Genomic DNA, 12,305 nt, shown 5'->3' with positions numbered 1-12,305 from the left:
TTCTATGACTTTTTTCTGAGCTGAAATATTGCATTTACCCCAAATGTACGCAAAAATGAAAATGTCATACGCCATGATACGTAAATGGCCGCCATCTTCATATGAATGTAAATAAGAATAAAGTAATGGCGGTTTCTGACAACTAACTTACAGGGGGTCATCACACACAATATATATATATATATATATATATATATATATTATTTTTTTTTTTTTTTAAATGGTCAAGCAACCAATTTAATATAATTCTGGACCATTTGATATGAATTGACCCTACCACAATAGCCGGCACGTTGAATGGACTTTAGTGTCCTTGACTTTTTATTTACACATATTTTACACAGTCCCGTGAGTGCCTCCATCTTGGAGAGTGTATACACGCACAGTACTGTACAAAAGTTTTAGGCAAGTGTGGGGAAAAAATGCTGCAAAAGGAAGAATGCTTTAAAAAATAGAAGGGTTTATAGTTTATTTCTCTGACGTCCTAGTGGATGCTGGGACTCCGTCAGGACCATGGGGATTAGCGGCTCCGCAGGAGACAGGGCACAAAAATAAAAGCTTTAGGACTAGGTGGTGTGCACTGGCTCCTCCCCCTATGACCCTCCTCCAAGCCTCAGTTAGGTTTTTGTGCCCGTCCGAGCAGGGTGCAATCTAGGTGGCTCTCCTAAAGAGCTGCTTAGAAAAAGTTATTAGGTTTTTTATTTTCAGTGAGTCCTGCTGGCAACAGGCTCACTGCAACGAGGGACTTAGGGGAGAAGAAGTGAACTCACCTGCGTGCAGGATGGATTGGCTTCTTAGGCTACTGGACACCATTAGCTCCAGAGGGATCGAACACAGGCCCAGCCATGGAGTCCGGTCCCGGAGCCGCGCCGCCGACCCCCTTGCAGATGCCGAAAAGTGAAGAGGTCCAGAAACCGGCGGCAGAAGACTTTTCAGTCTTCATGAGGTAGCGCACAGCACTGCAGCTGTGCGCCATTGTTGTCAGCACACTTCACACCAGCGGTCACTGAGGGTGCAGGGCGCTGGGGGGGGGGGGCGCCCTGGGCAGCAATGATAATACCTTGTTCTGGCTAAAAATACATCACATATAGCCCCTGGGGCTATATGGATGTATTTAACCCCTGCCAGGTCTCACAAACACCGGGAGAAGAGCCCGCCGAAATAGGGGGCGGGGCCTATCTCCAGCACACAGCGCCATTTTCCTGCACAGCTCCGCTGCGAGGAAGGCTCCCAGGACTCTCCCCTGCACTGCACTACAGAAACAGGGTAAAAAAACAGAGAGGGGGGGCACTTTTTTGGCGATATTGTTATATTAAGCTGCTATAAAGGAAACAACACTTCTGTAGGGTTGTTCCTATATATTTATAGCGCTTGGGTGTGTGCTGGCAAACTCTCCCTCTGTCTCCCCAAAGGGCTAGTGGGGTCCTGTCTTCGATAAGAGCATTCCCTGTGTGTCTGCTGTGTGTCGGTACGTGTGTGTCGACATGTATGAGGACGATGTTGGTGTGGAGGCGGAGCAATTGCCGGTAATGGTGATGTCACCCCCTAGGGAGTCGACACCGGAATGGATGGCTTTGTTTATGGAATTACGTGATAATGTCCGCACGTTACAAAAATCAGTTGACGACATGAGACGGCCGGCAAACCAGTTAGTACCTGTCCAGGCGTCTCAGACACCGTCAGGGGCTGTAAAACGCCCTTTACCTCAGTCGGTCGACACAGACCCAGACACGGACACCGAATCTAGTGTCGACGGTGAAGAAACAAACATATTTTCCAGTAGGGCCACACGTTATATGATCACGGCAATGAAGGAGGCTTTGCATATCTCTGATACTGCAAGTACCACAAAAAGGGGTATTATGTGGGGTCTGAAAAAACTACCTGTAGTTTTTCCTGAATCAGAGGAATTGAATGAAGTGTGTGATGAAGCGTGGGTTAACCCCGATAGAAAACTGCTAATTTCAAAGAAGTTATTGGCATTATATCCTTTCCCGCCAGAGGTTAGGGCGCGCTGGGAAACACCCCCTAGGGTGGATAAGGCACTCACACGCTTATCAAAACAAGTGGCGTTACCGTCTCCTGAAACGGCCGCCCTCAAGGATCCAGCTGATAGGAGGCTGGAAACTACCCTGAAAAGTATATACACTCATACTGGTGTTATACTGCGACCAGCCATCGCCTCTGCATGGATGTGCAGTGCTGGGGTGCTTTGGTCGGATTCCCTGACTGAAAATATTGATACCCTGGATAGGGACAGTATTTTATTGACTATAGAGCAATTAAAGGATGCTTTTCTTTATATGCGAGATGCTCAGAGGGATATTTGCACTCTGGCATCGAGAGTAAGTGCGATGTCCATATCTGCCAGAAGAAGTTTATGGACGCGACAGTGGTCAGGTGATGCGGATTCCAAACGGCATATGGAAGTATTGCCGTATAAAGGGGAGGAATTATTTGGGGTCGGTCTATCGGATTTGGTGGCCACGGCAACAGCCGGGAAATCCACCTATTTACCTCAGGTCCCCTCCCAACAGAAAAAGACACCGTCTTTTCAGCCGCAGTCCTTTCGTTCCTATAAGAACAAGCGGGCAAAAGGACAGTCATATCTACCCCGAGGCAAAGGAAAGGGTAAGAGAGTGCACCAAGCAGCTCCCTCCCAGGAGCAGAAGCCCTCCCCGGCTTCTGCAAAGCCCTCAGCATGACGTTGGGGCTTTACAAGCAGACTCAGGGGCGGTGGGGGGTCGACTCAAGAATTTCAGCGCACAGTGGGCTCACTCACAGGTGGACCCCTGGATCCTGCAGGTAGTATCTCAGGGTTACAGGTTGGAATTCGAGAAGTCTCCCCCTCGCCAGTTCCTAAAGTCTGCTCTGCCAACGTCTCCCTCAGACAGGGCGACGGTATTGGAAGCCATTCACAAGCTGTATTCTCAGCAGGTGATAGTCAAGGTACCCCTCCTACAACAGGGAAAGGGGTATTATTCCACACTATTTGTGGTACCGAAGCAGGACGGCTCGGTAAGACCTATTCTAAATCTGAAATCTTTGAACCTGTACATACAAAAATTCAAGTTCAAGATGGAGTCACTCAGAGCAGTGATAGCGAATCTGGAGGAAGGGGACTTTATGGTGTCCCTGGACATCAAGGATGCTTACCTGCATGTCCCAATTTGCCCTTCACATCAAGGGTACCTCAGGTTCGTGGTGCAAAACTGTCATTATCAGTTTCAGACGCTGCCGTTTGGATTGTCCACGGCACCTCGGGTCTTTACCAAGGTAATGGCCGAAATGATGTTTCTTCTGCGAAGAAGAGGCGTATTAATTATCCCTTACTTGGACGATCTCCTGATAAGGGCAAGGTCCAGAGAACAGCTGGGGGACGTAGTAGCACTAACCCAAGTAGTGCTGCAACAGCACGGGTGGATTCTGAATTTTCCAAAATCTCAATTGACCCCGACGACACGTCTGCTGTTCCTGGGAATGATTCTGGACACGGTTCAGAAAAAGGTGTTTCTTCCGGAGGAGAAAGCCAGGGAGTTATCCGAACTTGTCAGGAACCTCCTAAAACCAGGAAAAGTGTCTGTGCATCAATGCACAAGAGTCCTGGGAAAAATGGTGGCTTCTTACGAAGCGATTCCATTCGGCAGATTCCACGCACGAACTTTTCAGTGGGATCTGCTGGACAAATGGTCCGGATCGCATCTGCAGATGCATCAGCGGATAACTTTGTCTCCACGGACAAGGGTGTCTCTTCTGTGGTGGTTGCAGAGTGCTCATCTGTTAGAGGGCCGCAGATTCGGCATACAGGACTGGGTCCTGGTGACCACGGATGCCAGTCTGAGAGGCTGGGGAGCGGTCACACAGGGAAGAAACTTCCAGGGAGTGTGGTCAAGCCTGGAGATGTCTCTTCACATAAATATACTGGAGCTAAGAGCGATTTACAATGCTCTAAGCCTGGCAAAACCCCTGCTTCAGGGTCAGCCGGTGTTGATCCAGTCGGACAACATCACGGCAGTCGCCAACGTAAACAGACAGGGCGGCACAAGAAGCAGGAGGGCAATGGCAGAAGCTGCAAGGATTCTTCGCTGGGCGGAAGATCATGTGATAGCACTGTCAGCAGTGTTCATTCCGGGAGTGGACAACTGGGAAGCGGACTTCCTCAGCAGACACGATCTACACCCGGGAGAGTGGGGACTTCATCCAGAAGTCTTCCACATGATTGTGAACCGTTGGGAAAAACCAAAGGTGGATATGATGGCGTCCCGCCTCAACAAAAAACTGGACAGGTATTGCGCCAGGTCAAGAGACCCTCAGGCAATAGCTGTGGACGCTCTGGTAACACCGTGGGTGTTCCAGTCAGTGTATGTGTTTCCTCCTCTGCCTCTCATACCAAAAGTACTGAGAATTATACGGCAAAGGGGAGTAAGAACGATACTCGTGGCTCCGGATTGGCCAAGAAGAACTTGGTACCCGGAACTTCAGGAGATGCTCACGGAAGATCCGTGGCCTCTACCTCTAAGACGGGACCTGCTTCAGCAGGGACCGTGTCTATTCCAAGACTTACCGCGGCTGCGTTTGACGGCATGGCGGTTGAACGCCGAATTCTAAGGGAAAAAGGCATTCCGGAAGAGGTCATCCCTACCCTGGTAAAAGCCAGGAAGGAGGTGACTGCACATCATTATCACCGCATTTGGAGAAAATATGTTGCGTGGTGTGAGGCCAGGAAGGCCCCGACGGAGGAATTTCAACTGGGTCGATTCCTACATTTCCTGCAAACAGGATTGTCTATGGGCCTCAAATTAGGGTCCATTAAGGTTCAAATTTCGTCCCTGTCGATTTTCTTCCAGAAAGAATTGGCTTCAGTTCCTGAAGTCCAGACTTTTGTAAAAGGAGTACTACATATACAGCCCCCGGTTGTGCCCCCAGTGGCTCCGTGGGATCTTAATGTAGTTTTGGATTTTCTCAAATCCCATTGGTTTGAGCCACTCAAATCGGTGGATTTGAAATATCTTACATGGAAAGTAACCATGCTACTGGCCCTGGCTTCAGCCAGGAGAGTGTCAGAATTGGCGGCTTTATTGTATAAAAGCCCATATCTGATTTTCCATTCGGACAGGGCAGAACTGCGGACGCGTCCTCAGTTTCTGCCTAAGGTGGTTTCAGCGTTTCACCTGAACCAGCCTATTGTGGTGCCTGCGGCTACTAGCGATTTGAAGGATTCCAAGTTGCTGGACGTTGTCAGGGCATTGAAAATATATATTTCAAGGACGGCTGGAGTCAGAAAATCTGACTCGCTGTTTATACTGTATGCACCCAACAAGCTGGGTGCTCCTGCTTCTAAGCAGACGATTGCTCGTTGGATTTGTAGCACAATTCAACTTGCACATTCTGTGGCAGGCCTGCCACAGCCTAAATCTATCAAGGCCCATTCCACAAGGAAGGTGGGCTCATCTTGGGCGGCTGCCCGAGGGGTCTCGGCATTACAACTCTGCCGAGCAGCTACGTGGTCGGGGGAGAACACGTTTGTAAAATTCTACAAATTTGATACCCTGGCTAAAGAGGACCTGGAGTTCTCTCATTCGGTGCTGCAGAGTCATCCGCACTCTCCCGCCCGTTTGGGAGCTTTGGTATAATCCCCATGGTCCTGACGGAGTCCCAGCATCCACTAGGACGTCAGAGAAAATAAGATTTTACTTACCGATAAATCTATTTCTCGTAGTCCGTAGTGGATGCTGGGCGCCCATCCCAAGTGCGGATTGTCTGCAATACTTGTACATAGTTATTGTTACAAAAAAATCGGGTTGTTATTGTTGTGAGCCGTCTGTTCAGAGGCTCCTACGTTTGTCATACTGTTAACTGGGTTCAGATCACAAGTTGTACGGTGTGATTGGTGTGGCTGGTATGAGTCTTACCCGGGATTCAAAATCCTTCCTTATTGTGTACGCTCGTCCGGGCACAGTATCCTAACTGAGGCTTGGAGGAGGGTCATAGGGGGAGGAGCCAGTGCACACCACCTAGTCCTATAGCTTTTATTTTTGTGCCCTGTCTCCTGCGGAGCCGCTAATCCCCATGGTCCTGACGGAGTCCCAGCATCCACTACGGACTACGAGAAATAGATTTATCGGTAAGTAAAATCTTATTTTTTTATCTATTAACAAAATGCAAAGTGAATGAACAGAAGTGAAATCTAAATCAAATCAGTATTTGGTGTGACTGCTCTTTGCCTTCAAAATAACATCAGTTCTTTCTAGGTACACTTGCATAGTTTTTGAAGGATCTTGGCAGGGAGGTTGTTCCAAAAACATCTTGAAAAACTAACCACAGATCTTCTGTGAATGTAGGCTTGCTCAAATCTTTCTGTCTCCATGATGTTGAGATCGTGGCTCTGTGGGGGCAATACCATCACTTCCAGGTCTCCTTGTTCTTCGTTACGCTGAAGATAGTTCTTAATGACATTGGCTGTATGTTTTGGGTCCTGCTGCAGAATAAATTTGGAGTCAATCGGATGCATCCCTGATGGTATTGCATGATGGATAAGTACCTGCCCGTATTTCTCAGCATTGAGGACACCATTAATCACAGAGGCCCGATCTCAACATCGAGTCTGTCTGGGATTACTTGAAGGATTTGAGCAAGCCTACATCCACAGAAGATCTGTGGTTAGTTTCCCCAGGATGTTTTGGAACAACCTCCCTGCCAAGTTCCTTCAAAAACTGTGTGCACATATACCAAGAATTGATGCTGTTTTGAATGCAAAGGGTGGTGGCAGCAAATTTTGATGTAGATTTCTCTTCTGTTTGTTCCCTATGCATATTGTTAATTGACAAACTACTAACCCTTACATTTTTGCAGTATTACTTCCACACCTGCCCAAATCTTGCACAGTACTGTGTGTGTGTGTGTGTATGTATGTATGTATGTATGTATGTATGTATGTATGTAATATAAAATATAATATTACACATAATATAATTTGTAGTACTGGCCAAATATATTGCCGAGTAGCTCATGATCACCCTGAATCATCAGCAGGTAGGGGGGTGGGGGGCAATAATGCAGTAATGGAAACAATACTATCATTGTTAGTAGGACCAGATTACCCATTAAGCAGTCTAGGTGGGCACCTAAGGCCTGCTGGATTTTAGGGGGCCCAGCCACTCTTCTATCCATCTAAATGAATTACTTTTTTATTTAGACAAAACTCTCCTTATTAGCAGGCAGAGCCCAGTGACTTGTTGAGAGCAGGTATGTAAATTGTGATTGTGCCATGAGTTAAGGCCTAAAGTAGTAATGGTAGTGTGCAGACGCTGGCCTGGCAGCTATTATGGGAGCAGCAGGTTTCGTTATTCCTGCGGCATTGTCTCTATTGGCTTAGCCTCAATCTCAGGCTGAGCATCTGGGGTCAAAAGAGTGTGTGCTGAGATTACCTCTGTGGTTGTAAGGAAGATGTTCTGGGAACTGCACAAATTGTGTAGAACTGGTTGCAAGTCTTTGTTTCCTAGAGTTCTAGGATTCCTCATGTACCTCTAGTGTTCACTGTAGGCTGTTTTAGCAGGGTGCTGCACCCTGCCCGATTTTTAAAAGAACCCCCCCCCCCCGCCCCTTTTTGCGGCGCCCTGCTAGAACAGCCGCCCGCTTCCTGCCCTCCCAGTGTGTAAAGATGCCGTGCGCATGCGCACGGCATCCATTCACGCTATGGGAGAGAGCTGGGGAAAGCCCAGCACCAACGGAGGTGCTGGGCACGCCCCCAACAGTGATGCCGCCGGCCACAGATGCGTCTGTGGGCCGCACCGCCCACTAAAATGACGTTGGTGCGGCCACGCCCCCTAATATACATCGCCGAGCCCCCGTTTTGCCCGCGCGCGCAAATGTGCCCCTGGAGTCCGGCGCCCTGCCCCATATTAAGTCTAGAAGGAACACTATGTACCTCCACTTTCACTGTATTACTGTGTCCGATCTCTGTCAGTCATGGGAATAGTTACATTTATTACAAAATGGACAGATTGGAAAAAACACCATAATATCAATTAATACATCTGTATGGATACCCCAATGCACACTGTGCTTTTTATAACGCTTTGTAGAAGATATCACTGCTGTAACTAGCACTGGGGTAAATGTACATACGAGGTATGTGCAATAAATTTCTGAGTGAACATTCCATTTTTTTCAAAGTATTTTCCAGAGGAGGCTATGCATAGTTGCATTCTCTCAAACCACTTCATGAAGCAGTTGGACCAGTCTGAAACAGGTACTGTATGTTCTCCACATGCTGGACGAAGTTCTCCACTGCAGCTTCCTGTGACTCAAAGCAAATCCTGCGCATATTGCGCTTGATTTTGTGGGAACACAAAAGTTGCAGGAGCCATGTCTGGACTGTTCAGGGGATGGCCAAGCTGCTGGATATGTTCATGGGCCAGAAAATCCACCACTTTCCTGGACTTGTGTGCAGGTGTATTGTTGTAATGGAAAAGGGCACCAAGAGTCCAATTTCTTGGATGGCGCCTGGAAGTGGCGTACTAGTCCCCAGTGAGGGTGCACTGCTGCACGAGTAGCTACATGACCAGTCTTGGCCACAAAAACAGCCACCATCTGCTTGGCTACACTGCACTCATGAACGAATTTTTGTGGCGGCGCACCTACAACTGGGGTTCACTGGGCTGACTGGTCTCTGTGTCAAAACTGTAGATCCAGTATTCGTCACTGATGAACTCCCAGACAGAGTTTCAGCAACTGCCATCAAACCAGGCCAGTATGTTGCATCACCATGTCACCCGAGCCTCCTTCTGCTCACGAGTCAGCTGACAGGCACCCAGTGTGCATAAACCTTGTTCAGGCAAAGCTTTTTGTGAAGTATCAACTGGATGGATGCCGGTGATATGCCTATCTCCTTCTCTAGCTGGGCCATGGTCACCCTGGCATCCACCTCAACTATGGCCCACACGGCAGTAATGTTTTCATTGTTGATGGCAGACACAGGTCAGCCGCATCGCTCCTCATCTTCCAGGGACTGTCTCCTGCAACGTAATTTTGCAGACCACTCAAGGACCACTATTGTAGTCATAGAAGATCATGGCTCTCCAGTGGCCACTGTTGAGCTACATAACGAGTTCGGGAAGGAAGTAAACATGCTGACTTCTTTGGTTTACAGTACTGCTTATATACTGTTCTGTGCCTTGACATTACACAAGATCTTTAAGCAGACAGTAAGATTGTGTCTACCATACGTAGGCAGTGCACTTCTGGAAACTTATTGTACAGCCCTCTTACTGTAGTAATATTTAATATTTGGGAAGTATTTCAAAACAGTCACAGACCTGCTGGGATATACAATTACCGGCACATACTGTTGGGTAAAAAGTATCGCCGGGTGGGGGCTATCTAATTATCCCCGATATGCCGGCGCATAGCTCTGCTTATCAGGGATTTTGTTTCACCTGCCTCCGGAAGGCGAAGCAGAATCCCTGATAACAGTCCCGTTTTCATCTGAAAGCAGAACTATTTCACCCAAACACACACACAGGTTTTACTGAACCTGTGTGTTTTCGGGTGAAAATGCACTTTTTAACGTTCGATCAAATCGAATAGCCCGACCGCAAAACCCGAAGTAACATCAGGGGTTTTTACTCCCGATGTCTCTTCGGGGCTAATTGAATACCAGCCCTGGTATGTTAGTAGTTAAATTTGAGTTGGGTGTTTGAACCATGAAGTCAGAGCCCACACACCTCAGAAAATGGTCTATATAGAACAGGGATGGGGAACCTTCGGCCCTCCAGCTGTTGTTGAACTACACAGCCCAGCATGCCCTGCAACAGTTTTAGCATGGCCAAATAGCAAAACTGTAGCAAGGCATGCTGGTATGTGTAGTTCAACAACAGCTGGAGGGCTGAAGGTTCCCCATCCCTGATATAGAAGATGGCTACCACATTACACCAAAGATTGTCCTTCAGAGTTAATACCCTACTTATGTAAATCTAGTAATCCGCATATGGGAAATAAGCAGCATTTTATTGATGTAATTATCATCCTTTTGGTTCCATGTGCACTTATCAACAATTATCAAACCTTTTTAATATTTTGTCAAATAAGTAACCATTTCAGGTTCCGGATAATAGATGTAATTCTAGATATCTATAGCCATGGAAAAAAAAAAGTTTAGTTGCCAGTGCACCTTGTTAATGTATGTAACTTGGATACTATTCCTACATTTGTTTCCTGGCAGACTAGCACTTGTTTATTTCTACATTGATATCAGCTATGTGGGGCATACTCCTTCCATTCCTATGAGGCATGCTTATGTTATATAATGTGCTTCCTCTGCTCATGCAGCAGTTTCCTCCCTTCCTCTATTGTTCGCTCCTGCTAATCATATGCAAATATATAGCTTAGTTTCCACAGTGTACATCACTGCATAGAACAGTGGTTCCCAAACTTTTTGGATCACGGCGCCCTAGAGTATCAGAATTTTTTTTAAGGCACCCCTAGGCCAAAAGTTTCTGATTGAGAAATTTAGAAAAAATATGAAATTTAAGTAATTTATGTTTATATGTCATCCTTGGGCTCAGTTATATGGTGAGGGACAAGATTTGCTTCTGTTTGTCCACCTATATTATGACGGGCAGCCACCAGTACTAGTTTTTCCTATTACATTGGCAATGAATAGTTTGAATTGGTCCTGGACAACCAACATGATGCACCCCTGCAAGTGTCCCATGGCATCCCAGGGTGCCACGGCACAGTTTGAGAACCACTGGCATAGAAACCAGTCAGGGACATCTCTGAAAACTTGTGCATGTGGAAAAGATGGTGTACCTCACAGCAGCCAATTAGTCTAATTTTATAAAACCTGCGTTTGTAAAATAAATGTTAAGGGCCATACACACTAGAGGACTATTCTGGCCGATAACGACGATTGGATGATGTGAACGATATATCATTTAGTGTGTATGGCCCTACCAATCAAAGATGCGCGCACCCGTGCTCGTTGATTTGAGTTCGGCGGTTGGCTGTGCTCAATGTGGGCATTGTCACTTGTGACATCGCTCATCACGGCATGTGTACGGAGCCGCGATGAGCGATGTTCACGATGTGACATTGCTCCTCCCCGGCAGCGACTCCCTCCCCGGCCGCTGACTGGAGCCGCACGCCGCTCAGTCACCGCTCAGTGTCTCAGTCAATGTCATAATTTCTCCCACTGCCCCACCAATGAATTTTGTCCCGTTGCCCCACCAATGAAGTTTTTATTTTTTTCACCCACTGCCCCACCAATTTCCACTGTGCCACCAACTTAATAAAAAATTCATTATAATGGGCTCATTTTATATATATATATATATATATATATATATATATATATATATATATATATATATATATATGTGTGTGTATATATATATATATATATATATATATATATATATATATATATATATATATATATATATGTGTGTGTGTGTGTGTAAAAAATGAAGAATAAACTGAGAGTGAGTGCATTCATGAATGTTGAAAAGCATGCAATTTTTACCTAAAACATATGCTCACGTACATCAAGGGTAAAAAAGGCCAGCATGAATAGCACAGTCACTTAGCCGTTCTGCAGCGATGTTGTAGCTCTGATCCTGGCAGATGACGTCACAACAACACACACATACACATTAATTATATATATATATATATATATATATATATATATATATATATAATGTGTGTGTATGTATTTTATGAACCAATTATAATTTATTTATTTATTTATTAAGTTGGTGGGGCAGTGGGTGAAAAAAACTTCATTGGTTCCCCCTTCTACAGCCCTGCCCACACACCCAGAAATGCCTCCCCAATATTAAAATATGTAAATAAGGTGCCAATTCCAAAGATATCTTTTCCTCTTTCAAATTGTTTGAAAACTTGCTTAGTGTGTACACTCAATTTCGTTTGTCAGGGCTCTGAGAAGTTCAAGGGAAATTGCTCATCTTCCACATTGGTCATGTCTTCTAGTATGTATGGACCTCTGACTTATCACTGTGGATTTCAGCACCAGTTCTGTATAAAAAGCATGGTAATCTTCATCAAAAGCATTAGGGTAGTTAATGGTACATTAGTAGACAATGTTATTTTTATTTTTCTCTCTTATCATTAAGTAGACCATTTTCATAGATTTCTTATAAAACTAGACGTAACTAAAGCAAAGGAAGGAACACTGGTTTAGATTATGTGTCCTCAGTTTGTCTCTGGTGATCGTCAGTGATACTGTATATAGGGAGATGCCTGTAGACAAGCACTGTATCTGTATAGTATTGTAGATGTTT

The 12,305-nt window shown here is 46.0% G+C and overlaps 1 protein-coding gene across 1 annotated transcript in view; it reads left to right on the top strand.

Moving 5' to 3' along the window:
* TBC1D10A (TBC1 domain family member 10A) overlaps positions 1-12,305 on the top strand; it is a 167,570-nt gene that overhangs the window by 100,877 nt on the left and 54,388 nt on the right. The gene's annotated exons all lie outside the window — the stretch shown is intronic.

This window comes from Pseudophryne corroboree, chromosome 1, assembly GCF_028390025.1.
Source record: "Pseudophryne corroboree isolate aPseCor3 chromosome 1, aPseCor3.hap2, whole genome shotgun sequence".
Taxonomy (NCBI): domain Eukaryota; kingdom Metazoa; phylum Chordata; class Amphibia; order Anura; family Myobatrachidae; genus Pseudophryne; species Pseudophryne corroboree.
Note: the sequence above shows the minus strand (reverse complement) of the source record. Positions and strands in the feature narration are given on the sequence as shown.